General features: G+C 40.5%; 1 long non-coding RNA gene across 1 annotated transcript in view; it reads right to left on the bottom strand.

Moving 5' to 3' along the window:
* Positions 1 to 304: 304 nt before the first annotated feature.
* LOC141734477 (uncharacterized) overlaps positions 305 to 27,002 on the bottom strand; it is a 92,429-nt gene continuing 65,731 nt past the window's right edge. The window contains exons 9-12 of the long non-coding RNA XR_012584537.1: positions 21,362 to 21,698; positions 16,279 to 16,390; positions 6,151 to 6,311; positions 305 to 1,963 (exon numbers count right to left, since the gene is read on the bottom strand). This is a non-coding gene — a long non-coding RNA (uncharacterized LOC141734477). The remainder of the gene's footprint in view (positions 1,964 to 6,150; positions 6,312 to 16,278; positions 16,391 to 21,361; positions 21,699 to 27,002) is intronic.

Raw genomic sequence — 27,002 nt, 5'->3', positions numbered from 1 at the left:
CAGCCCTTCAGCTCAGTGGTTAACACATTGGATTATCATTCTTACTCGCCACAGAAAATCATTTCTGCCTGACTTACAACAGCACTTATTATCATATTTCCATGGTCATCACTTAACTTTCCACTATATTAATAATCCAGCCTGATTTTACCTAGCAAGCAACCTAAACCCTCTAACTTGACAAAAATATTCCGTGCTTATTTCTCTTTCTAACCATCAAAGAAGGTCACTACAACGACTTTGGGTATCAGCATTTTTCCTGTGTGATTCACTTACACCAAGCAAACCCTCATTTTCCTTTTTTGAATTTCTGCTTAACCAATAGGATCAACAGGTCCCCTTCTCCGTGGGTGGTGATAATGTCAGTACACCACTGCCCAAATAACCTTTCTCTATAGGGAAATGCTAACATTTAATCCTTTAAATTTAAACCACATGTATTTTGGTCTCATGACTGTACTCCGTATTAACTGCCTTTTGTTATTAATTTGTATCACTAAAAATCTTAATGAAACCAGTTATTTAAATTGGAAATGTTAAGTGCAGGAGACATCTAAAATCCATCTATGAGCTATAATACATCAAAATATTTAAATAGTAACTAAATATTTTACCTAACCATTGTAAACACATTTTCAGAATTAATGACGACACAGATCTGTGTATGTTCAGTGTAAAGCCGTGTCTCAGAAGAGCCGTTCTTTCTAGCCCGTTTCAGGGAACATAAGCAATGGCTTTCGAATGGTTTCTTCCTCTTACTTCATCTTACCCAGAAACAAAAAGTGTCATTTAAGTGCTGTCTACGTGAGACCTCCACCAACAAGAACAAACTATGGGTGGGTTGACCCCATACACTTTTCCTCCCGGTACCCTCTGGAAGAGGCGCTGCCACTGTATATGTTCTTTGCATACATTGCCATAGGGTGACCACAAATATACAGCTGCCAGTGGAGTAAAAAATATTGGCACTTGGGAAGAATACTCGGGAACTTCATGTTCAAACAACAAGAACCACAGTTAGCATAACGTGTAACCGTTTTCCCAAACTAAATTGTTCCTCAGTAAAATTTAACGCAACTGCTAAAACTAAAAAACGAATAGACAGATTAGCTCTAAAACTGCAATTATATTAAAAACTAGGGGGTGGAAAGACTGTATAAAATTTTAAAGTATTTTCTGTAACCTCTGGAAATGAAAGACTTTATTTAATGTTTACGCATGCAATTTAGATAATATTGACATAGTTCTATACTTATAGTTGCTATTTTAATTATACATTTCACATTTCATCATATGGATGTGTTATTTAATACATATGAAACTATAAGCCTTTACGTTGCAGATAAGAGAGTTTAGATACAAGCACATTATCTTTTGAACAGCATTTTTTTAAATATGTACCGCCTCCCAGGTATGAATTCATGCTGCCTTTTTTTTTAAATATGAATTCTATAGCTAATTCCATAAACTAAATGTTTCACTACCCAGAATACACTTTAGTCCTCTGTACTAAAATTAATAAAAGGAATGTCTTTTCCCAGTCTGGCTGGAGGAACTTGGTGGGGCTGATAAATTGTATCAAAAATAACAGTTATCTGAGATGGTTCCAATAACTCAAGACATATTCTGTGGGCTTGGTCACCAATTTCAGGCTGCTTATGCTGTAGCTCTCCAAGGCTTCCCATAATGCGCATTCTTTCCTATTTCACAACCTTTCAATTAATTCCCAATCCATAAACTTTTATCACATGCCCTGGTATTTGGTAAAAACATTAAAAATGCCATTATGCCCTTCTTAAGGGACAAACCGTTCCCAGTTCTCTGCAGGAGTCTTCCTCCACCTTCATTCAGGCTCAGATTCCCAGTGACCAGTGAAACAAATGACACCAAGAGGCTGTTTCCTGTTTCAAGCAACTATCGCAGCCATGCCTCGGGGGTTCATCCTGAAAGAGACTGATAAAGACTTAAAAAAAAAAAAAAAAAAAAAAGAGTAGACGAAGACAGTTCTTCTGCTTCATTTGCAAATTATAAAAATGAATATTGTACACTACTTAATGAGATTTAGTCAGATTTTATGATTGCTGTGTAAGTCACCCTACATTGTGCCTTTTTCTGTAACAATTTCGTTTTTTAAACTTCTGCAAAAGTAGTCCAAACCCCTATCAATAATAATGCTAGTGACTTACTAAAAAAAGTTCACGGGAAAGTGTTCTCTGTCTATATAATCCTAATTAATGCCTGTGGTTAATTTTATCCCGGATTTGCTACCTTCCAATAGCTTTAGTTCTATTTTAACATGGGCTATATATTTTATACATATACAATATATAATTTTTATACGTTACATACAAGGAATTGTTGTCGTTACAAAAGAACAATTCAGTAATGCTCCACCCCACATTGTACAATCCATATATAACTACACTAACTAATATATTCAAGGTTTTTAACTTCCCCCTGGTTCAGTAAACCATCAAAAATGGATCTGATTAACATAGGTTTCTAATTGTGTATGTAATTAATGCAAGTATTTCTCTACTTCCCTCTAGCTGAGTGCCCTGGAACCTGAAATTACCACTTTCTTCAGTGAAATTAGTTTGCTGCGTCTTGTCCGAAATGGAGGAATGAAGCTTACTTTTGCCAGACTCCCGGCAGTTTTGAACACCAGGCTGCTACATTCCTGACGAGAAGCCCCAGATTTCTGGACGGGCCCTTTCGTGGTGCGTACCCACAGCGACAGCAGCTCCCAGCTCATGCACAGGTTCATCTCAACCACCATAATTCAAAACAGACTCTTGATGGCATCCCGTTAAACACAATAACTCTGTACTTGTTAGATACAAAATTACTTTCCTGCCTCTATGTCTTGTTAAACTTAAATAAAACACCTCAGATGGAATTGCCTTCACAGCTGTGCTATCTTTAATTTTCTTAAGCATTTGTCAAGGCATGTTATCTTTTACAGCATTTATCTAAAGCAGAAATTTAGATGCCTTAAAGAAGGTACTTAATGCCCTCTGGAACACCCTGGAGTATCCAGGATATCTGCACAGGGCTGGCAGATACAATGCGGGACCTGCAGGAGACCCCCACTTTTGAACTGGCAGCGAGAGGCCAGGTGGGGTCCCCGAGGGGCTCTAAAATGACACGGGAGGTCTATGTTTAGGCACATGTATTTTTTCTAAAAGTAATAAAATAAAATACTAGAATTCAATTTTTTAAAGACTAAACGATATTTTATATTGTTTCATTTAACTGAAAACATGAAAAAAATTGTAAAAAACTCCAAAGAAATAATTCTGTCTAAAACTCATACTATGCTATATAAAATTTTGGCTAAATCTTATACCTTACTGTATAATAACATTTTGGAGATCATCACCGCTTGTTATCTAGGTCCCATAAAAATCAAGCGCCTAATGAACTGGTCACATTCACAATACTCTGATACATTTTTGCTTCAAATTTTAAAAAACCACCACCTTTTCAAAGTCAAATACTCAAAAAGTCAGAAAACACTAATACAGCAGTCATGCAAACCCAAGACTACAAGAGTGAAGGTTTTAATTCTAAGTTTATATATCATTTTTTTCTTATTTAGCAACCAAGTGCATGATACTGTTCCCGAGAAAAGCATTGTGACATTCCTAATTAAATAACTTCTTGAAAAAGATATGCCTGCCTACAATACAATTATTTTACACTACTTCATTGTCATTACAACTTCTAAAAACGTAAAATTAATTCCCACTTTAATGTGTTCCTCAGAGCCAAGCCTTGGAAATTGTTCTCCTGTGTTTCCTCGAGCAAACTTCCCTTTGATTCCAGGAACAGTTTTGGTGGAGCATCATATCACAGTAGTAAATACTCCTTCGCGGCAGCACTTCTAGAAATGGCTGAGGAGAAGCTATTTAATGTAAAGGGGCAAAATTGACACACAATGGCTTAAAGTGGCCCTGGATAAATTTAGTCTGAAAGATAGAAAAATATTTACAATCATCAGGGCTGTGAGGGGTTGGAACAAACTTCCAGTAGGGTATAGAGTGGGCAAGACACCTTCTACGTGGATTTCAACCTTCTACGTGGATTTCATGGTAAGCTTGTTTTTAACAGCCAGAAGACTGGACTCAGTAGACCAGGAGCCCTTCGCAATGAACCAGCAGAGTCTTGGTTCTTTATAACCCAGCCATAGTCTTCTCACTGTGATTATGAGGGGTCAAAAAGAATCTCTTCATATTAAAGGAGGCTGCAGCTAATACCCAGATGAACACTTAAAGGAAAATATAAATATTATAATAGACATTGAAATGATTATATGATTATTTTCTGCGTGAGGCTCATTTATGGAGTATAAAGTGAAATATTACTTTTGGTTATTTCAGTCTACATCCCAAGCAATTCTGCTGATTTCAGTTGCTTCAATGAGATTACTTCAAGTTTGCCTTGAAGTAAATGAGATCTGAATTCAACACCTTAATTCTGTGCTTCCTTTGGGGGAACTAAAGCCAAAAGCCCATCACAAAGATTGATTAATATCACTGATTTTTTTAGTCATGGGGGGTGAGTAAGCAGCGGTGAAGTTGCCACAGAGAACAGTAAAAAGCAGAAGACAGCTTTAACTAGACATTGGCTTGCCTTACCAATCATCTGCCTTTTGTTGCTTATATGTCAGGATTAGATGGTGCACAAAGATTATTAAAAAATGCAGACCAAGCAACTTTCTTTTCATTTTTATTTGGAGTAAAGTATCCGTCAAAAGCTATATTTTGAGCAAACACAATTTTTTTCTTTGTCACAGCCAAATTCTCCAGTGCAGGAATTTACAATATTTTCCTTTTTCCAGAATGACACCTGCTGGTGGGAGAAACATGGATGAATTGCAGATACATTATAGGTTTGATCGTAGCTAACCGGACATATTCTCTGAGCACGCTCATCACCTGTGACCAGGCAAAATATTGAAACTAAAAATTTGGAAATGGTAAAGGTGCTATAAGGAGTATGTTGTAGAAGTAATATAGTTTTCCAACCTGATTTAATATTTGCTTTTAACAAATCACCAAGCTACCTACTACTAAGACAATGCTTCAATGGTGTTTCGGTGTTGGACACTAGCACTGTTTTGTGAAGCCCACAGCATTAATATGTCAGATTGAGGTGAAAGCCAGCAGGAAACCCTCCCTATCCTATGCAAAAAGCTGCTGCGCTGCTTCAAACCCTCGAGTGCAAGAAAAAAAACAGCTACTAATGCAACTATTGTGCTTAACACCCCAAAAGATTAGCATCTCAAAGAGAAGTACTGTCCACATATCCCTGACCCAATATAGGAGGACATAGCTAGGAGAGATAGAAAACAAGTTGTAACTTTGCCCAAACCGTGACAAATGCTCCTCAATACACCAGGGAGCAGGTGCTCTCTAATGGGCTTCCATATTCATTGCACTTCTGTTGCCTGGGTCTATTGGAGTAGCCTCCCCTCCAGCTAAACTGGAGCCAGACTTGAGCATTTAATGCTTCCAACACATTTGCAGCACTATTTCCAAAAGTGGTTTCCAATGCTAAGAACATCCTCACTGGGAATACACAACTTTATTTCCTTTTTCTGAGATGCCACCTATCCCCTGTCTTCTATAATGGCAAACTAAAGCGTAAGTGCTCAGGACCCCGAAGAAAACCCTGAAGTTGGACTCTGAAATATCTAGAAATGTGAATTATTGAAGCTACTCTAGGATATGTTTGGATACTAACTTGCGGTGATTTTAATAAAACAGATTTTGAGAACTGTATGTTTTAAACTTGACTTAGGTGGTGGATTCACCATCTCTGGAGGTGTTTAAAAAAAGAGTAGATGGGGCACTGAGGGACATGGTTTAGAAGTGGCTCTTGTCAGGGTAGGCTAAAGGTTGGACTCGATGATCTTAAAGGTCCCTTCCAACCTCAACAATTCTATGATTCTATGATTCTATGACTTATGAAGAAATATTTGTGAAAAAAATGCCCAGTTATAAAGAAAATAGTGTTAGAAAATCAATTCGGAACTATAATTCAAAGAGTTCTTTTGAATTATTTACAAGAGCATAGGCAAATATACACATTCAAACGTGTTCCCCTTAGGTAAATTATTAATATATAGATTTTGCTATGGCATACCTCATTGTAAGATCAGAAGGCAAACTTTCTTGTTGAGTACAGAATTAAGTGGCATTAGGCTGCAACTTAGGAGACTTGGCTTCTATTCCTGGATTTGTCACTGGCCTCCTTTATGGCTTTGAGCAGATAATTTCACAACTCTGTTCCTTCAGTTCTCCCATCTGTGAAAAGAAGATAACATTGCGTTATTATGATAGCTAAATGACTGATTTCCAAAGATTGTTTTTATTTTGGTGAATGCAAACACATGAAAAGGCAGTACATTGCTGTAAACTCACTGGTAAATGTAAGACACACGAGACTGTTTCAACAGATAGTTTAGATCTGGAGAGTTTCTTTAAACATATTTCTTGCGAAGCTGATCAAAGCTTCAGTCCTACCTATGGTTGTACATACTTCTGTGTACAGCGTCCTTGTTTGTCACACATATAATTGTGGCTATCAAAAGCTGGAACCTTATCATGACTTGGGTTTATCCTCCTTAACCCCCCTAACAGAGCAATGACTTCACGAAGAGCCCAGCTACATCCCACTGCCTTCAGAGTGGGACCTCAACCCACGGTAAACCCTTTGCTGAGAACAGCAGCAAGCTGGAAACAGAAAGACTGATTTAATCCCCAAACCAATGATAGCTTGGCCATCCCCACAAGGTCTGAGCTAGCTGAAAAGCAGAGAGGAAATTGCAGAAAAGATGCTTGTGCAAATATGTTCCTACTTTTTGCTGCTGAAGCCTGAGGAGCTTCACTGAAACAGGTTTTCTAGCTGCTTCCGCTTAGCTCAAGGAGTGTCTCCTTGAGCCCACCATTATCAACAATTGACCGTGACCATCTCAGGTGTCTGCTAGAATCCAGTAAAAAGACACTTATCCCAAAGTGATAGCACTGTTTTTCTTGTCAGATTAGAGGTCAGATTGAGTGTTAGCTCAGGTTACTGCTGACCCTTAAGCAGTCTTTCCAGTTTTTAATGCTATACACGACAAATGAAATGCATGCATGGGATAGAAACAGCTGGGATACAAATAAGCCTCTGCACAACGATAAGAGCTCCGAACTCGGCCACATTTTTCTGCTCTCTCAACTCTACTTATTGAACTCACATTGCATGGAATAACCTTGCCGTTGGGATTATACTCTTACCATTCTTTTTTCCCCATTCTTTTTATTTCACCTTGGACATTCTTAACGTCAACCTTTTAAGCCTTGCTTACCAAATCGTGAGATATCCATGATTGCCATAGACCCGGCCCACTTCTCACTAGGCAGCTACTAGGAAACTGGTTTGGATCCCAGCACTGCAGCTACAATGTTTTCAAGCTCTCTCACCGCTTCTGGTAATGTGTTACCAGGATCATTTCCCGTAGAAGTCCTCCCATCCCTTCCCCCACCGAACAGCACATGCCCCATGACGAGCTCATACAACTCCCTTAGTGACGAAACCACGCTATGTCCAAAAAGCTTCTCCTCGAAGGCGTTCTGGCTTCAGCTGACCTCCTCAGGGGAAGCCTAGGGCTCTGCAAAAGTGATCTTTAACATCAAAGTCAAGCATTACTTTAAACTGATCCACATAGAACAAGAAAAAGACATATATCATGCCACGGTTTAATTTTCTCACTAGTTTTGCATGCGTAGCTTCTCCCCTGCCTGATGGAGATGCTTTTCTTCCTGCTGTAACCAGCTTCCTCCAGCTTTCGTCGGTTCTGTACTTCAAAGACTATTTTCTTTCCCCAAAAAATACATCCTTACCTTTCTCTCTTTTGCCTCAAGGCTTCTTTGTTTGTCTGACCCACATGATTTCTGTATTTCTAAGGGACTTTATCAGCATGTACCATTTCGCTGCCTCTCTCAGAGAAATTCCTCTCCTTCCAACCATACTCCTTTGCAGCCCAGCCGGAGGGAACTGCTTATCTCCAGGGCTCACTAACTTTTTTGGGCTGCATGGACACCATGTAGACACTTCTCAGTGACCAAGCGCTTGTCCCACAAGGATGAATACGAGGGAGATATTATGTTTTTTGGATGTCATCTACCCTATATTGGCCCAAAGAGGTCTGGAAAGCCCAGGATTGCAACAGGGAAAGTGTGCCCATTTCTTGAGAGAGCTAAAGGCTGGTGAGTGCTAGAAGTCCCTGGTGTGCAAGAGGAGCACACGCAGGGGCAACACTGGGAAGTGAAATGCTGTGTAGGGAAGCAGAGCTCCCGGAAACCTGAACCAACCCATCTGTCTGCACTTCTGCTTGTAGGACAGGATCTGAACGCAGCCACAAGTACGTGCTACCCTCACTGCACTTGAGGAAAGTTCACTGTGCTCTTTCCTGGGCAGACAGTCTCCCTGCCTGGACCACGGGGCAGGAGAGGAGGTATACACTGCTCCTTCCTTCCCTTTAGGAATTGTTAGTGCTATACAGGAGTTTGACCCCAAAACGCGATACAGATCCAGAACCACAATATTTCCCCTGCATAGAGGAAGTAAGAAGGTTCCTGAGTGGCGCATATTTTTGTGTTTCTACTTTTTGCACTGTCTTTTTTTTTCCCTTCTACGCTGTCTCCCTTTCTCCGAGTTGTTTGTCATTTTACAATCCTACCCCAAACACCAGAGCAACAGTTAGGCTTTTTCATCTAAAAACACATACTTTCAGCCAAAATGTTGTATATTTTAAACTCTGGCAAGAGCAAAACAAGACAGAATCCACACTGTGTGTGCCTTCTGCATCTGCACAGGACTGCTAAGCACTGCAGACTGCACACAATGTAATGTCAGTCCATGGCAAAATAAAAACAAACCATAACTACCTGACCCGAAGTAGCAGGTAAACTTGATTAGGGAACTGCTACTTCACTCCTCTTCTCCTCCTCATCTCCCTGCTACTTCCGCATTTGTCTCCTTCTCAGAGAAAAAGATTCCCTGGGGACATATCAAATATGTTGCTGTACCATAGCAAATTCTTCACTGGGATCCAGAAAGGTTAGATTTTACAAGATGCCATTTCCCCAGCAAACCAAAGTAGCAGATTTGCATACCATGTTCAAGAGGAGCGAGGAGGGTGTTCAAAATTAATGATTTAATTTTTTTTTTTCTATTTACTATAAAGAAATTTCTTTCCTTCAAGATCTGTTCTAAAGCTTTGCAGCCCCGAGGTCAGACTAATAGGCCTGCTCTCATCCACGCGACTCTGTTCTCCCTTCTCACCCAGAGAAACTGTGTTCTTGTCAGTGGTCCCTTTTCCACTTATGAGACATTCACACATGTGGTTTCACATACCTGTTCTGCCTGAATTCTGGAACAACAGTTATCCCACTCCCCTGACTGGAGCCCATTAATTGTCCTGAGCTTTGTTGCCCCGTTGGTTGGTTAACTGCCATCTCCATACCCTCAGTAAGCCTCCAGACTTTGCCCTGGTGCTAGATCATCATCAGATTATCCGACACAGATTATAGTTCACCTTCACGGCACAGAAGCCTTTCTCTTTCCCACGTTTTTTCCAGATGAAGAACTTTTTGGTACTTCTCTCAAGCTCCTTTCATTTGCTTTTACTTTATTCCTACATATCCTGCCTTCTGAGACACAACTGTCTTTGCTGACCTCTCTTTTTCCTCTGTCCTTGCATTACCTACCAAAATCTTTTTTGTGATGATTACCCATCAAATTAGACACAGTACCTTTCCCGACTATTTTTTTTGTCTGTTTGGGATATAAGTTCTAGGTAGTTTCCACATCTGAAACTTTAACAATGCTACACCTCCTCCACATTTCAACCCCTTGGCTCCTCAATCCAGATGACTTCAGTAATTAATTCATATAGTTTACCAAAATTTTCCTCTTCAAAATCAGGAACCTTAACGATGGTCCTGCTTCTATTTATTCTTCTATTTAGTGTAAACACAGTAGACTTGTGAGTACTTGTTTCAAAGCTTCTTTTCTTTTTATTCTTCCACTGAAGCCCTGGTGCTCATCAAAATTAAGTCTAAAATGGAATTGTTGAGAAGTCATTTGGTGAAGAAGTAGTTCATCTACCATCATTATAGGTACATTGAGAAATAGGTCCCTACTTCTGCACGTCTTCCTCCAACCTACATCTAGGAAGCCTAAGTCTCCCATAAAGGCACAATTTCCAGTCGTTATTTATTTCTCTAATTATATTACAGAGATCTCTGTTCATGTCTAGCCGATAAAGATGAACTAAGGGCTACAGCAGCCATCCGGAGCGATCTCTACAGGTTCTCTTATAACTAACTTTTCCCAAAGTAATTACGACACAGACAAATTTTGCATTAGGCCAGCAATAAATACTAGTAATCACTTTTTTTCTGAAGGAGAATTTATGACACACTGGGTTTTTTGAGAAAGCCAGTATACAATATTTCCAGCTCACTCCCAATGCAATTGCATCACTGGACAGCACAAACCCCAGGGCTGCTGGACTCCTGGCTGCCCTAACACCTCAGAAAAACCAGCTGCCTGTGAATCGGGAAGCCTTGGGGCTGCGTAGCCTGAAGGGGCAGCAGCCTGAGGACTCAGGAGGCTTGGGGAGGGGGGACCAGAAAGGTCTTATCCTCCACCAGTCTGGCAGGAGGAAGCCAGAGAGCTGCTAGCCCACTGCACGGACAAGGTGGGAGCTGGCTATGCTGGGGCAGGGGGAGACTTGGGCAGGGGGAACCAGAATTTACTCCCTTCTACTTTTGGTGATGTAACTTTTGTCCACCTTAAGAAGTGACTTTACCCACTTCATTGTTTACCACCACACCAGTGGTCTGACCAGCCCAGCGGAGACCCAAGGGGTGGCTGGTGGGAGCGGTGGGGACAGGGCAGCAGCCCCCCAGCTCAGCTCCCTCTGGGGCTTCAGTGGAGCTGATGCACCCCAGGGACACAAGTGGCATTTTCCAACTGATCATGGCCCCATCCGAAAACTTTTGATGAGCTCTGGTCTGCAGCACGCTACCAGCTCCAGTTACCAACAAAATCTTAAGCATTAAAAATGTGAAGCAAGACCAGCATTTCAGCCACCAAATGAGTAATACCTCTGAAGCAGACTCAACAAGAAGCTTGTGGGAATTTTTGTCTAGCATTATTTACTACTACAAATTACTTACCCGATCTAGCCTGTTCAGGCTGCTGCGCTTGTTACACTAACAGAAAAAAAGCTGAATTCTGGGAGTCTTTTTTCGTTGTGGTGTAGTCTCACTCACTTTCACTAACACGATACGAAAACGATGCCTGGGATTACAATAGCGTGATGGAAACTTTCTACTACACTTCAGTGAACCTTAAGGGAAAACACGTACATATGCGCTATGGATATTATGTGCATTTCCAGGAACCTTGTCAAAATTGATCACATGAAAAAAAACAAGACAATTAGGAAGAAAACTGCGTCATCAACTTCTTACATTACTCGCACCACAGGTCAGATGTAAGATCAAAACCAAAATGGCAATTTTCAAAAGCCTTTTGAAAATTTGGCTGGATTTCCTATCTTGTCACCTTCAAAAGTCACACAGAGAATGATCAGTCCGTGATCTTTTGAGAAGCAAAACACCACCTAAAGTAGGGATGTGGTTCAGGATTAGGTCCAAACACTGAATTACTTAATTCAAGAACAAACCACATTCTACTTTGCTTATGCATCTGCAAACAGAATAGGATATGATGAAACAGAAAACTCTCCTTGTGGTTTTGTGTATATCATCCTTGCCACTTTCATAATTAGAGGACATAGGCTACCATTAAAGTCAATTGCAAAGTTCCCATTGACTTCAGTAGATGTAAACCAGGCATTAATATTATGCTTTTCAGTTTTCTTGAGGTTTAAACACCTCATAAAATAAATTTACAGATGAACTAGTAAATGTACACTTACAAAGAAACCTCCTAAGGAGTCCCTGAAGCCATATTTTTAAATAGTGCTGTTCATTCAGTTTATATCAGACAGATTAAGGGACTGTCAAACAAGGGTGCACAGATCAAGAACGGCAATAAGAAATGCTGAAAATATATTCCAGAAATAAAATTCCAAAAATATCATTTGACAGAGTTGACAAAACAGACTTAGAAGAGGGGTTTATATTATGCGACATATTTCACAAGCTCAGAAAACCCTATCTATTTATTTATCTGCCTATCCATTTCAGTGATCGGTAAATGAAAACATGTACAGTATATGCAGCAAGTTTTTTTTTCCAGGAACCCTTTCAAAACCACTCACATAAAAATGCAAGAAAAGCTAATTGAGAAAGAGAGAAAGAGTGAGGGGGGAGGGAGATTTTAACCGATGAGAAGTCAGAAATACTACCGTCCGGAGCTGACATTTTCTTCTATAGAGCTATGTGCCCATTGGGCATAATTTTTGATCTCACAGACTTTCCACATGTAAAACTCCAATTGACTTCAGTGCAAATGAATGAGCTGCAGGATCTAATTAAGCCTGCTGAGGTTTGAAAAACAATCTCATATGCTGCCTGAACATTTCCATGAATTTCAGAGATTTTCAAGATAGTTTGCCTAATTCATTGCCAAATAATCATTTATAAATTATAAGTATAATGTGTAAATATAAATAGAAGGTGAACATTAGATGATAAACAGATATAAGGAACTAACAATTACCTAACCTGACTAGATGAAGACTTTATTAAATGGAACGTCATACATGACATTACCAAAGAAAAGAGTTGTGATTGATGGATGACATTTGCACAATCATCTTGTTCCAGATACTGCTGGCACAAGCAGAAAGGCTCTTTTGGCAACTAATAACCACTTGGGAAGTGTTTGCCCCTTACCACACAGGGGCACAGTAGTAGAGGCAAGGATACTGTCCAGCCTCCAGAGCAGAATTCAACTACCTTAACCTAGAGACCTTGTTTTCTTTTTCTACCATGCCCTGCTTCATTCAGAAAATACCTTGCACCTCCTCAACAAGTGAGCTAGAGTTCTGCAGTTACCATCCACCAGTTTTCCTCATTGTTGCTTCATCTCTGGAGCAGATCCGTGCTAGATACAGGGATGAAGCCATATGAGAAAAAAAACAATGCAATCACAAAACTAGAGTCAGTGTTTCAGTGCAAACATATGCTGGAAGCATACATAGGCTGCAGAGATCATTCTGTTATTCTTAATTTTAGGATACTTGTCCACGTAGCTTGAATATTATCTTAATGAGGTGTTTTGCATATACTTGGTTTTAAAAACAAACTAATAAAGACTATTTCCACTATGTGCATCATACCCACAGAGACCCATCAACTAGGATGGTGCCTTCAGGCCCACACAGACCAATAGAGAAAAGGTCAGCAAAGAATCACAGAATCGTGGACTAACTTAGGTTGGGAAGGACCTCAGCAGGTCGTGTGGTCCCACCCCCTACTCAAAGCAGGACTAATTCCAACAGTAGATGTGGTTGCTCAGGGCCTTGTTGAGGTTGTCCAACTCCCTATGTGTATTCAGGCTAGCAGCAAAGAGAAACTATGCTGGAGGCTTGCCAAAAGCACACGAATGATAAAATTTGGGAGCCCCGAGTTGCACTCCAGCTCAGGAGGGACAGTTTCCCTACTCTTGGTTCCACTGCATAGCATTGCGGTGGCTCAAAGTAACGCCCGGGGACAATACTACAGAGGTTGCCTCCGGTTTGGCCTCTGGTGCACCCAGCTAGTGACTGCTCAGTCATTCTGTGAGGACGGTGTATGGAAAGTCTGATTACGGGAAGGAGCTGTGCGAGGCGGAGAAGATGAAATCTCTGGAAATATTTGCTGTTGGGTTTTAGTAAATCTCTATGGAATATTTGGTAACTGTGTTTTTTTCCACGTCTTGAAACAGTCGACCAAATTGGAAAGGCTTTGTGAGGATGGCAAAAGGCACATACCTGATTCAAAGGCAGAGAAAGGTCTGCCTTTGCTCCAAAACCTTTTAAAATACAGGGGTCAGATTTTTTTTTTTTACTTAAGCAGAAGAACGTGGGGTTTTACCAGCTGCCTTCTTATAAATAGTTCAAACACTTTCAATTAAAAAATTTAGGAAAAAAAAAAAAACTAAAGACTGACATTGAATAAAATAAATTTAGCCTAAATACATTAAGTTCACCAAAGCTCCGAAAAAAAAAAAAAAAAACTGAAAACAGAATCTTATAACAGGAAGCATTAGAAAACCTTCATCATGGGCAGAGCTGCCCGTCCTGCCTGTAATATTGTTTGTTAAGCACTTTGGAATCTTTAGAAGTGAACAGAACCACATAACTGAAGCTGCTGGACTGCATTTCTGTGCTCCCCATTTCGGCTGCAGTATCTTACTGTTAATTATTGTTATAAACGGCAGCTGGCTGGTGGGAGCACCAGTCAAGCATGTTTTCCTCTGGAACTAAACTCCAGGAAAAGAAAAAATCCTGAATATGCATTGCATCAGGATTAAAGACAAATTTTGAAGTTTGCTTCCAGAGAAAATGCTGGTGCATTCAAACCCTATTAATGTACAGGGGAGGGAGTGCCAAAGGACGAGAGCACTCCACAAATACAGCTGCAATTCCATGAAGTCAGAGCAAGCAGCTCCTTGCCCACAAGATGAGGTAAGTAAGGGATGTAGTGTAACAACCCACATAACACAAACGGATCTTGCAGCTCTAACTATCCAGGCCATGAGGCCCCAAAACTAACAATATTAAACATATCGTACGTATAGCTTTTGTGTTTGGCTTGGATTTTATTTGTGGACTTTATCTGACAGTTCTAGGTCCTGATTTTTTTAAAGTATTCTCTCTACTGTCGTTATTATTAAGGGGTTGGTTTTTTCTGAGCTTCCAGTATGCAACATCACTAGCTGGTACAGGATCACTGATGAACTCTCCATCCTGTTGCACTCAGCAGAAAGTTTGCTACTGATTTCAGAGGAGCAAGATTTTCACCCCACAGGAAATCAAGGTAAGTGGGAAATAATACTAATTTAATCCAATTAAATAGTAAAGCTCATACGTTTTCAGGATCTCGGTCCACAGACATTTCCTTTTTCTGTCAGAAAAATACAGTCGGGAGGATATGTAACATAAAGTACAAAAAAGGTGCTGTAACACAGAGTGAGACAAGGGGGCCAAAGCTGTAAATTCCTTCCATCGACATGGTAATCTGTATTTGTAAAAGGCCAATATTGAGCAGGCAGTGAAAACAGAAATGCATAACCACATCACATCATTCCACTGCCAGAAACATTCATACTAATTTCCACCATCAAACACCCAGTATGATTACTTTAAGGTTTTTTTAACCAATCCTACTTATAAAAACAAAATCCTCAAGATGGTATAACTTCACATTTTCATATTCTGTAACATGAATATACATCAAATTGGCACCAATCTGTACCTTGTGTACAAGCCTCCTTCAGGGTCGTTAACACGGAATCAACTCCTTGCATTAAGTAAACACTTCTTTTTCTTGGTTTTTATGTTAAAAATTGAGAATTAATCTTGCAAGTCATTTTGAACCAGCAAAACAGGGTTGACAAAGCAAGCACTGTAGTCTGATATCTTTTATTAGGCCAACTTAGAGTTCAAAAATATGCACGCCTTCTTGACCACACACAAGTTCATGTATGCAGAACTCCAGGCTGGACCCATAAAATGTATTAAACTACTTGCTTTGTCACTACATATATATATAGTATATATGTATATAATGCATATGCAAACACATTTGAAAGGCTTCAGAATAAACTGTTCATTGATACAGCTTTAAAATAACAACTCTGAAGGACTTCTGTGGGTTGGCATGTAATCTTGCTATATGTGACTGGGTTTAATAAAGAAAATTTAGCAGCACACAAAACAAATTCTGCTTTTGATTTCTGATGAGGTCTAATTCCTATGAAAAAACTCATGACTCTTAGTAATAGGGTTAGCAACCATAGGTTCTTTGCTGCTAATAATAATAACAATGAGAATACACAGCAAAGATGTAGCACTGTGTTTCACATCAAGTGTTTTACCTGGAACAATACAGAGGGTTACTAACCTTGTAAGAGCTATGATACTTCGAGACGCTCTATGCAGATAAAACCCCCTCTAAATGGATATGTCTCTTCTGCATAAGAATTCAAACGTTTCTAATGTTGCTATGTGTCCACAACAAGGTGTGCGCATAGCCTGCTCACCTCTGCTTTTCTTTCCACAAGCATGTAAACAGGTCACCACCCAGTTCTTCAGCGGCTCTCAGTCCACATGACAAGCCTTTCACCTGGGGAACAGAAGGGCCAGTGGTGGGACCTACATACAAACAACATATCGAAGAATTAAAGTGATGAAGGCAACCACTCTTCTTTCTTCAAGTTCTGGCACCTGTGAAACTCTTTCTGGATGTTTTGTTAAGAGTGCAGTCACACCAGTAAATGTGAGCTATTCACTGGAACAAAGTCTGAAGAATCGGTGTCCTTCAAGCCTTTGTGCTACCAGCACAAGCACTGCTTCATAAATGTGAGTATCAGTGATCGCGTGGTGTCTCTACAGCCCTCAGCTACTGGAACTCTGCCAGCACATGCTGTGGCGGTACTTTGTGCTCTAGTTGTATATGCCTTGAGATGGGTTGGTGGATCTAATTTGATAACATCAAATGTGGCTCTGATGCAGTCAACTAACTCTTGTTGAATGAGTTTGAAGTTGATGCTACGTCTCTTTAGATCTGATCCTGAACAATAAAGGCTGTTTGAGACCAAAGAGCATCACAGATTTGCAGAGGAGCTTTGTCTGGCTAAGGCAGTACGTTCAAGAAGGATCAACATTTTGATCCTTCTACCGGTGAACTGGGTCATGGGAAAAAATATTGGTAAGTGGATACACTGATTAATACGAAATCTGAAACCACCTTTAGAATAAATTTAAGATGTGGCCTCAGTGTTACCCTATCCACCTGAAAATAATATGGAGGATTAGACATAAAAGCTAGAACTTTATTTATCCCTGAGCTGAGGTAATGGCTACTAAAAATGTGGATTTCATTGACAGATGATTTAGTGAACATGATGACAGACGTTCAAACATGGCTCCATTAAAGATAAAAGCAACATGCTTAAATCTCACGAGGAAGGATTTTTTTCTTATTGGTAGAGAATGTATGTCAAGACCTTTAGAAACCTAGGAACCACATAATGAGAAAATAACAAAGAATCAGCACTCATAAGTGTCTGGCTGAAATTGCCACTAAATGGCCTTTGATAGATCACTTTTTCCTGACAACAAAGACAGCAGAAGGACTGGCTGGATTGTAGCTCCTCACTGCAACCTATGATGAAAAATACTTCCTGTAGCCAAATGGAAAGCCAAGGAGAGGAATTTCTCCCTAGAAATATGGATTTTGCATTTCTAGAGTGAACCTAGTCCGTGGATATCATCTGAGAAGATCAACACCATCAGGGTCAGAAGGAAGGGGATGTAGATATAGTATCAAACAAAAATATTGGGACGTTATGTTCCTTGAAGATGGCAGTTTTATCAGCCATCTGGTGGGCTGATCATCTCGGTTTATCATCTGGGAAGATACTGAAGATCTAAAACCTAAAGTTAGTTATGCTTCTGAGAGTTCAACCTCTACTGCCTGTTGCAGTGTCAGCTGCAATGCACTGGGTCAGTCGGCCTCAGTATTTTGTGTCCTTTACTTGTTTGATATCAATGAGAGTGACTGAAAGGCTAGCTAAGAGCTGTCCTCCCTTTCCCTGCGGGCCTCAGTGACAACTGATGCTGCTACAGCACTGGTCTTCTGGAAGCACTGGTCTTGGGCACAGCTGATGACAGTGGGTGGCCTCAGCACTCTCATTAACAGGACACTAGAGGAGAGAAACAGACGCTTCTAACATGTGGTTCTTCTCATCATAAAGTAAATGTGAAAAACTGGTCAGATGAAGTAACTCCCCAGAATTACTTACTCCTCTCCATCAACCATAAACATTACCTAAGATGACATGCTTAGATATAAACATCCATATTGCAGACATCTACATTTAGATTAGAAGAATCCCACCCTGGACATCTGCATTTCAGAAGAGGAAAACATTGGTGCCTTATGGCACAGATGCACCTAGGAAGTGATATTATCATTACAAAGACTAACAATTTTCCCTCCCAAGTCTTCCCTGGGCATTCACCACAAATGACAAACTGCACATTCAGAAGGAATGTGGCCTATTTCTCAAGAGCAGAACATAGATTATGGCCACCATATCATACTTGTTTCACATATGGCTTAAAGCCTGGGAATTTCATAAAGCTGACCATTAAAAGAAATTGCACATATATTAACTACGACTTTATTTATTTGCCAACAAACACAGAGAAACACCTACCATAACAAAAAATATAGTAACCATGAAGTACAGTAGTAGCAAACTATCCCTAATCAATACATCCAAGCAAACACTAGGGCTGATCTACTTCTTTGCCACAGAAACAAAAGGCAGAGAGTTGCAGAGTTTGGGGCTGCTTTTCACCCTTGGATAGAGTCCCGTGCAGAGAAAGTATATGTTCTGTGATTTAACGGACTCAGAGAAAAATAAGCTTTTTATCTTGCTTTGTAACAAGATTCCTCCATAATATTTTCGTAATTAAAAACTAGGAGTAGGCAGGTGAGAGGCAGAGCTGTTCCATGTGAACAAAGAGATGAGAAAGGAAGGCGTAATTGGGGCTCCTACTTCCAGTTCCTACTGCACAAGCTATAAAATTGCTGTAATGTCTTTTTCAAAGAGCTTTTTAATATTATTTCATATTGTCTTCCAAGCGAGAGTTGGCCTACAGACCTCCTTTGCTATGTTTACACTGAATTAACATTAATGAATTAATTATGAAGGGTACAATGAGTGATCTGTTCAGCTGACCAAATGTAGATGTCTACATAAGAGTGAGATGAATTATCTCTAAACTCCATTGATTGTATTGACTAGTTTGACTCCAAAGGGCATTTAGACACCTAACTCACATGTGGACACCTACCCCAAAGATAAACACTGAAAACCTCTCCCAGGCCTCACAACTCTCACTGGCAGATAAGTGAATATTCCAGACCGGCTCAGTAAACAACTAAATGATCTTAACAAATGGAGATGGTCTGAAAACAACAGGAGGCAATTCTACTGAGAAAAGAATAAAGTTCTACCCTTAGGCAGCACATGAAGGAGGACGGATGATAGGCTAAGGAGCAGTTCTGAGAAAAATACCCTAGGATTATAGCTGAATAAACTGAAGATTAATCAACAGTGTCATTTTGTTATGAAAAAAGCAGTCATAATATGACGGGATGTACACCTGACGAGGCATATGAAGGAATCCTTCCATTCTGTTTGGCACAGGTTGCATCACATCCAATTTTGGGCACTGCACATCAGGAAAGATGGAAAATAAAAGTAAAGCTGCAAGAATGGCTGGAGATCAAGAAAAATAAGTTATTCTCAAGCCATTTCAAGTCAAGATACAGATGAGGTAGCAATGGGTTTAACTTGCAGCAAAAGAGATACAGGCTTGCACATATAACTTGCATATGACAAAAAGGACAGTTTTCTAAAATGATTAAACACTGGATTGCACCATCTTGAGAGGTTCTGAAATCTCCATTCTTGGAGGTCTTGGAAAGCACGTTAGTCAAATATCTGTTAAGGAGAACATAGTTATATTTAATTCTGTCCTGATCAGAGGGCAGGAGTAGATGACCTCAGATCTTCTTTAGCACTGCTTTCTATTGTTCTGTGATAACAACCCATTTTAGAGACACAGAAGCAAAAACATGACTTCTCTTTGACTACAACAGTGTGCCACATATCCAGAATTAGGGTACAATGACTTATCTCATTCTTTTATATAACACCAGCCATTAATATTGACCTATTCTGAAGACAAACACATTCTCTTTTAAATAGCCACGTTTTAAAAATAGATCACAGACTCATAGAATAGTCTGGGTTGGAAGGGACCTTTACAGGCCATCCAGTCCACCCTCCCTGGCATGGGCAGGAACATCTTCCACTAGATCAGGTTGCTCAAAGCCTCGTCCAACCAGACTTTGAACACTTCCAAAGATGGGGCATCCACAACTTCTCTGGGAAACCTGTTCCAGTGTCTCACCAACCTTATCATAAAAAATGTCATCCTTATGTCCATTCTAAACCTACCCTCTTTCAGTTTAAAACCATTGCCCCTTCTCCTGTCACTACAAGCCTCGGTAAAAAGTCTCTCTCCGTCTTTCTTACAGACCCCTTTGTATCTTGAAAGGTCACAATAAAGTCTTCCCAGAGCCTTCCCTTCTCCAGGCTGAACAACCCCAACTCTCTCAGCCTGTCTTCACAGGAGAGGTGTTCCATCCCTCTGATCATTTTTGTGGCCCTCCTCAGGACGCGCTCTAACAGATACATGTCGTCTTGGACTGGAGACCCCAGAACTGGACACAGTATGCCAGGTGGGGTCTCACCAGAGTGCAGTAGAGGGGCAGAATCACCTCCCTCAACCTGCTGGCTACACTTTTTGTTATACAGCCCAGGGTACTGTTGGCTTCCTGGGCTGCAAGCATACATTGCCAGCTCATGTCCAATTTTTCATCACCAATATCCCAAAGTCTTTTTCTGCAGGGCTGTTCTTAATCCACTCATCCCCTAGTTTGTATTGATATTGGAGATTGCTCTGGCTCAGATGCAGGACCTTGCACCTGGCCTTGTTGAACCTCATGAGGCGTGCATGGACCCACTCCTCAAGTCTGTAACGGTCCCTACGGATGGCCTCCTTTTCCTCTAGTGAATCAATTGCACTGCTCAGCTTGATGTCATCTGCAAACTTTCCGAGTGTTCAATCAATCCCACTGTCTTTGTCATTGACAAAGATATTAAATAGTATTGGTCCCAGTACAGACCCTTGAGGGACACCACTCATTACTGGTTGTTCCACTTGAACATCGAGCCATTGACTCTGACTCTTTGGACACAGCCATCCAGCCAATTTCTTACCCATCTAGCAGTCCATTACACCCATATCTCTCCAATTTAGAAGAATGTTGTAGGGGATCATATCAAAGGACTTACAAAAGTCCAGGTAGATGACATCTGTAGCTCTTCCTTTGTCCAATGATACAGTCACTCCATTGTACAAAGCCACTAAATTAGTCAGGCACGATTTGCCCTTGGTGAAGCCATGTTGGCTCTCTCTAATCACCTCTGTCTTCCATGTGTTTTAACATATCTTCTAGGAGGATCCACTCCATGATCTTACCGAGCACGGAGGTGAGGCTGACTGGTCGGTAGTTCCCAGGGCCCTCCTTTTTACCCTTTTTTAAAATGGGTGTGATGTTTCCTTTTTTCCAGTCACAGGGGACTTTGCCTAACTGCCACGATTTTTCAAATATGATGGAGAGTGGCTTGGAAGATACATCAGCGAGTTCCCTCAGGACCCTGGTGTGCAGCTCTTCATGTCCTATGGACTTATGTATGTTCAAGTTCCTCAGGTGGTCACAAACCTGATCTTCACTTATAATGGAAGGAACTTCATCCGCCCCCAGTCCCCGCCTTGAAGTTCAGGGGCTTGAGAGATGTGGAAAGAGAGATCACCGCTGAAAACAGAGATTAAAAAAATGTTGAGATGTTGAGTACCTCAGCCTTCTCCATGTCCATTGTCAGTAGTTCTCCTGTCTTATTTATTTATAGGTGGTGGGGGGGAGGGAGGGGTACCACTTGCAAACTAAAAAAAAGTGCATAACTGCATTGATGTTGAATCTGCAAATACAAACTGAGGAAATTCATCATTTTAATGTATAAAAAGCAGTTTTGCATTTGCAGCCACATTAATTAGTTAGTATAGAAAATATATGCATATTATGTAGCAAATAGTGATACAAAACTGTGCATGCAATTTCATCAGTATTTTTGTGTCTTTTTAAGTTGACTGTAAAATCTCTGAAACCAAGATACCAAAGAAAACTTGAAAGAATGAAGCAGTATTGTCTCTGTCATATGTAAAGATCACTTTCATTTTCTTCAGAATTCTGCAGAATAATGTTAACACAGATGCAGAAGTATGATCTCATTCTTTGACCTTTTCAAAACACATGGGTTGGGGGATCACCATGAAAACTGCAACTTCATAATCTTACAACATGGTTCAGAAACTATGCCAACCATTTGCACTGAATTAAGGCAATTTTCTGACATTATATTTCAATGACCTTGTGCCCAAGGTTGAAAAAATACTTTGTAATTTAGAATCATAGAATCATAGAATTGCCTGGGTTGGAAGGGACCTTTCAGATCAACTAGTCCAACTATCAACCTAACTGTGACAAAAACCATCACTAAACCATATCGCTAAGCACTATGTCTACCCCTCTTTTAAACACCTCCAGGGATGGTGACTCAACCATTTGTTCTAGATGGCCCAAGCATACACCCACAACTTCTGTGTGGTCCTATGGCAATACTACGGAGCCTTCCAGGAAGGAAGAAGGAGAAGTATAAATATGGCAATTAACATTTTAAAGCCAAGTATTTCTTTACATCTGTGTGGCCTTCACCTGCCTATGCTTCTTCCTTTCTGTAATTGTCTTGTTACTGTTATCTGTTTCTTCGGAGTTTTTACCAAGTTTTAGAATTCAACTGAATTTCTTAAATCAGTTTCAGGACAGACAGTCTTATCTGCATCAGAGAACTCTGGGGAAAAATTCTAGCATAAATGATGTACCTCATGCTCTGCATACTGCTACAGGGGGATACATACAAAGGCTCTTCTCTGTGCCTTGGGAAAAAAACCTTGAAAATTGTTGTTCAGCACATTGGGCTTTTATATACCAAGCCTAAAAGAATAGTCACACATGCCACAAGATTTTAATATTCATGACCTTATAAATTAACAAGGTCATCAGATCTATCAGATTACAGTAAAATCCCCATGACATTTTTGGCTTCTATAACCCCTCAAATAGCAACATAGAAGCCAGTGGCTCTGGGTCAGGCACTGTCTTCTGGAATTCCATCAGGGACACGCACCATCCGGATCCACAGACATTGTAGCACAGAGAGTTTAGCTCTGTTATCAGGTCAAAGACAAGCTCAGGATTTGTCTACACAAGGTGCTTTGAGAAAACTAATCGGGGTCAACCAGGTGAAGTAAACTATATTGGATTTAAACACTGAATAAGTATCTGCACAAATGCTTAATACCATTTAGTAAATCTGCATTAGAAATCTATTGAGATTAACTTCTGCGTCTCACAGATAGGACTTCTTGATGCCAAGAACTTCTGTGTCTCACAGATAGGACTTCTTGATGCCAAGAACTCTGACAGTGGCAGTTACTTAACAGAAACTCCCTAATGACAGCCATAAAGCCTTCCTTCTTCTTAAGATTTTTTCAGGGGTAGAAGAGGGTCTACCTAAACCTGCAGTTCTTAACTATGCAACAAGAGGAATGATGGCAGTTATGAGAGAAGTGATATATCTGGCAGATAAAAAGCTCATCATTATATATGGAGTTATAATGGGAGGCATTTGGAAACTCTACATTTAAATCGTGTCCTGCTGATATCAAGCTTTCCAAAAATTCAAATCAATGAGGCACTCCCCATGTCGAGATTTTGACTCCCTTTTCATAACAATTAATAGACACCAGAAATGATTAATTATTCACCTGACACAAAAAGCAAAAATTGCATAAGTTAATATTAGACATCTAAAATACTGGTCTACCTGTGACCTGTCAGATCATGCTCTACACAAATGGGTATTTCCAGGTGCAGTTCCTCTCTAAAACTGATTACGTGAATTATATACTCAAAGTACCTACTTCTCTCTTCTGACTAAAAAGAAGTGTGATGTGATGTACACCATACACCTCTAAAGATAAATTATATTAATGTGCACCAAGTTTTCCCTAATATTTGTTTCATCTTGGCATGCCCTGCTGAGGAAGATCAAATTAATGACTGTAGGTTTCTGATCTCTGGCTGCATGTTGTATTTCCCCCTGTCCCTGTGCAGGACATTTTCAGTGCATTTTCATTACATATCTGAATGAAAGTCATATTTTAATGGTTTATTTTTCTTTTGGTATGTTCCAGAGATCCAACTGTTTTCTTTTTGTTTTGCTACAAATAGCATCTGAATGTCACTTGCCTCAAACACGAGTTTCTCAAGACACCACACCCATCCGCAGAAAAGACAGATGGAAAAAAGCTCTTGGGTGATGTCTCACATCAGATTGCTCTATCAATCAGCCCCGCTGCCCTGACTGTGACACCACATTAACCCTGAGAGAGGTACTTCAGCTTGTGAGTCCCACTCCTCCGATTTGATTTCAGTCAGGTTGGTGCTTTCCCTCATAGGCAGTGCCTTCACTTGAGGCCGTAGTTTGGGAACTGCTGCTCCAGGCCTCATAAAGCCTTGAATTAGGTGTATATAGAATCACAGAATCACAGAATGGCAGGGGTTAGAAGGGGCCTTGGGAGATCATCAAGTCCAACCCCCCTGCCAAAGCAGGTTCACCTAGAGCAGGTTGGACAGGAACGCGTCCAGGTGGGGTTTGAATATCTCTGGAGAAGGAGACTCTGCAATCCCTCTGGACAGCCTGTTCCATTGCTCTGGCACCCTTAATAGTATATAGTCTTTTCTGGATAAGACTAGGTGGTGACATACTAATCTAGTTTCCTTCTGCAACAGGATAACAGATGGGAGAAGCAGGAGGTGTCATATCTTGACTGTTTTTGACACTGACATGTATTATTCTTCTAACTAAGACAGAGAAACATGGTTTAGAGGAAACTAGTATAGGATGAGTACGAACTGGCTGGCAAGTCATTCAGTAGTAGCATTTATCAATGGTTAGTTATCGAAACGGAAGGATGTATAGAGTGGGATTCCCCAGGAACGTGCTAAATTTGGGGCTTCTCTATTTCCATTGACAACCTGAATGAGGGAAGACAAAATAAGCATATTTGTTATTACAGATGATCCCATGCTAGCTCACAGCCAGCTACAGGACTGAAATTCAGATTATCTGGGCAAATTGGAGAAACAGTCTAGAAAATAGGTGGCAGATCAACAAGGATATATGCAAAGTCCTGTACTTTCACACTGCACAAATACAGGCTAGGCAAGAATTGGTAAGGCAGCGGCCCTGTAGAAAGCAGGTAGTGGAGCATAGCCAGGACAATCAACGGTACTGCTGCAATTAAAGAAATAAATAAATAAGTAAGCGAACCCCATAGTGAGATACATAAAGAGTAAGAGTAAGACAGCCTTTAGGAGACTTGAGTTGTCTGCTCCCTCAGCGGTGGCAAAGTCTTAGCTGGAATACTGCGTCTAGTTTGAGACATGGTAAATCAGATTGAGTTCAGAAAAGAGAGATAAGGATTATCAGAGGTTAAAAAAAAATATGAACCCTGTGAAAAATAAGCAAAATGACTAGCATGGTTTAGTCTACAGATGACTACGGAAAACATGCCAAGAAAAGACTTCCAACATGAAGGATGGTTAAACATTGGCATAGATTGCATGGGGTAGGGGTGAGGAGGTGAAATCTCCATCCCCGGATGTCTTTAGGAACTGTCTAGACAAATGGAAAAGACAGAGGAATAGCTGGTCATCAGGGCATAGGGAGAGGTTCAATGATCTCTGAGGTCCCTTCTAACATTAGCGTGTCCAGAGAAGGGCTACAAAGCTGGTGAGGGGTCTGGAGGACAAACCTTACGAAGAATGACTGAGGGAGCTGGGGTTGTTTAGCCTGGAAAAGAGGAGGCTGAGGGGAGACCTTATCACCCTCTACAACTACCTGAAAGGAGGTTGTAGAGAGATGGGGGCTGACCTCTTCTCCCTGGTGACAAGTGACAGGACAAGGGGAAACGGGTTCAAGTTACGTCAGGGGAGGTTTAGATTAGATATTAGGAGACATTTTTTCACTGAAAGGGTTATTAAACATTGGAATAGGCTGCCCAGGGAGGTGGTGGATTCACCATCTCTGGAGGTGTTTAAAAAAAGGGTAGATGGGGCACTGAGGGACACGGTTTAGAAGTGGCTCTTGTCAGGGTAGGCTAAAGGTTGGACTCGATGATCTTAAAGGTCCCTTCCAACCTCAACAATTCTATGATTCTATGATTATTTTCTAGGATACAGTCACTCTGCATCTTCTAAACTTTTTGTTGTGAGTAGCTGTGTTTAGAGTAACTGCGCAAAGACCAGCATTTCTCATTCAGCATCCTTGGAACTGAATGAACCTCAGCTTTTTACTTGTTATAAATTCAGCCCGCTAGTTCTGAGTTCACTGCACTAAAGCTAAGGCAGTTAGACAGCCTGCTTTTATAATGCTTTCATTGAATAAATTTGCAAAGCTGCTACCTAGAGTCTACATTATTGCTCAGCACCACTTTGTTAATTTGGAATCCAGATCTGGTGACTGATTTAGGAAAACAGTTCAGCTAATCCCTAGTGAATAGAAATCCTCAGCCTAAGATTGTATGGCTCACCAGATTCCCACATGTGCAAATGCAGCAGCTGCCTTGCAAAGGGAAGTTAAAATATCAAGTACAGACTTTAGGGGTTTTTCACATGACATGCTTATTTTCCTTCCTTGGAGATCTAGGGCTCCAAAAGGAAAGGGTAGAGACAATCACAATTTTTTCCAGTAGACAACATCTGTAGTGAGGTGGCAAGTGCACGTATGTATTCTAGAAAGCTCTTTGAGGGCAGCAATTCTGGCAGGAGAACGTTCAGAGCTACTGTTAAAAAACCTTATTCTGCTAATTAGCCTTGTCTCATTTCTTCAGTCAGCCAATACAATTAGCGTGCACACCCATGTGATATCAATAACCTACATATTTTAAACTATTTCAACATAATTGCCTTCTGCATGACAAAACACATTCAGGCAGA

Source organism: Larus michahellis, chromosome 1, assembly GCF_964199755.1.
Source record: "Larus michahellis chromosome 1, bLarMic1.1, whole genome shotgun sequence".
Classification (NCBI taxonomy): Eukaryota; Metazoa; Chordata; class Aves; order Charadriiformes; family Laridae; genus Larus; species Larus michahellis.
This window is presented reverse-complemented; position numbering and strand designations above follow the sequence as displayed.